We start from the raw sequence: 1,904 nt of genomic DNA, 5'->3' as shown, positions 1-1,904 counted from the left end.
TTCTCTAAGAATCTTAGTCTTTAATTGCTCATTCGATGGAACACATAGTCGACCCCAAAAGCACAATACATCTTTATTATTAAGTTTGATACTCGTTGCCTCGACTCTATGAACTCTCTTAGTTCTAGCTATTAAGTACTCATCGATACCTTTAAGTTCCCTTACTTCCTTAACCACTACCCTGGTTAGACTCAAATGAATGAACAAGGCTCAAAGATCAGACACTATTTTTCGGCTCAAGGAATCAGACACTATATTTGTTTTACTCGGATGGTAATTGATCACAAAATCATAATCCTTTTACAACTCTACCCAATGTTGTTGTCTCAAGTTTAACTTCTTTTGATTGAGTAGATACTTCAAACTCTTGTGGTTAGTGAAGATATATCACTTGTCCTTGAAGAGGTAGTGCCTCCAAATCTTTAAGCCAAACACTATAGTGGCAAACTCAAAATCATGAGTATGATAGTTGTGCTCATGTGATTTATGTTTTTAGGATGCATAAGAAACCACTTGACCCTCTTGCATCAACACTCAACCCAAACCATTTAATGACGCAGTGCTAAAAACGGTGTAATCCTTCCCAGAATCTGGTTGAGTCAACACTGGGGATTGCGTTAGATCTTTCTTAAGCTTCTCAAAGCTTTGTTGTCATTTTTCATTCTAGACAAATGGAACTCCCTTTTGGAGTAACTTGTTCATCGAAGTGGTGATCATCGAAAACCCTTTTACAAAGCAACTATAGTACCCAACAAGCCCTAGAAAACTACGCACCTCAGACACATTCCCTGTTGGTTCTCACTTTACTACATATTGGATATTTTAGGGATCAACTCAAATTACCTCAACTGAAAAAACGTGACCAAAAAACTATACCTTGGAAAGCCAAAACTCTCATTTACTAAACTTAGCAAAAAGTTGACGCTCTAGCAAGGTTTGTAACACTATAAAAAGATGACGATCGTGATCCTCCTCGGACTGTGAATACACTAAGAAACAATCGATGAATGCTACTAAAAATTGGTCTAAACACTTGTGGAATATCATTTTCATTAAATCCATGAAAGCAACTGGCGCATTGGTAAGACCGAAAGGCATCACCAAGAACTCGTAGTGACCATATCGAGTCCTGAAAGTTGTCTTTGCTATGTAGACCTCCTTAACCTTTAACTGGTAATACCCCGACCTTAAGTTGATCTTAGAAAGCACTCTAGCTCCTTTGAGTTGGTCATCCAAGTCATCTATCCTTGGAAGCAAATATCAATTCTTCACAGTTAACTTATTCAATTAGTGGTAATTAATGCACAATCTCATTGATCCGTCCTTCTTCTTTACAAACAAAATCAGTGTCCCAAAGGAATACTTGGTCGGATAAATTCCCGCTCTAACAACCCTGTCAGTGACATGTGGTAGGGAGCAATGGATATTAGACTGATCCTGGCATAACCTCGATGCCAAACTCTAGTTCTCTATCGGGTGATAACCCCGATAATTCCTCTAAAAACATGTCAATAAAATCCCCCACTGCATGAATACTCTTGAGTGTCGAGCTCGGATCTTTGGTGTCTATTACATGAACCAAGAACACCTCATAATCACTATTCATCAGTTTGTGGGCCTCTAAAGATGAAATGATCCTTGAGGTGCAACTTAGTTGCCATCACAACTTGGTTCTATACTCTTTGCAAAGTTTGAGTTACATGGCTGTACACCTCAAACTCGCATCATGCTCGATAGCCAATTCATTCCTAGGATTACATCAAACTCTTGGAATAGTAACTCCATGAAGTCGGTCAAAAATTTCTCTCCTTGAATTTCAACCAGACATCTACTATGGATCTTATCAACTATTACTTCTAGTCCTAAAGGACTACAGACTCAGAATTTAACTTCTAAGTTTTTAG

Source organism: Hibiscus syriacus, unplaced genomic scaffold (assembly GCF_006381635.1).
Source record: "Hibiscus syriacus cultivar Baekdansim isolate YM2019G1 unplaced genomic scaffold, ASM638163v2 tig00110987_pilon, whole genome shotgun sequence".
Classification (NCBI taxonomy): Eukaryota; Viridiplantae; Streptophyta; class Magnoliopsida; order Malvales; family Malvaceae; genus Hibiscus; species Hibiscus syriacus.
This window is presented reverse-complemented; position numbering follows the sequence as displayed.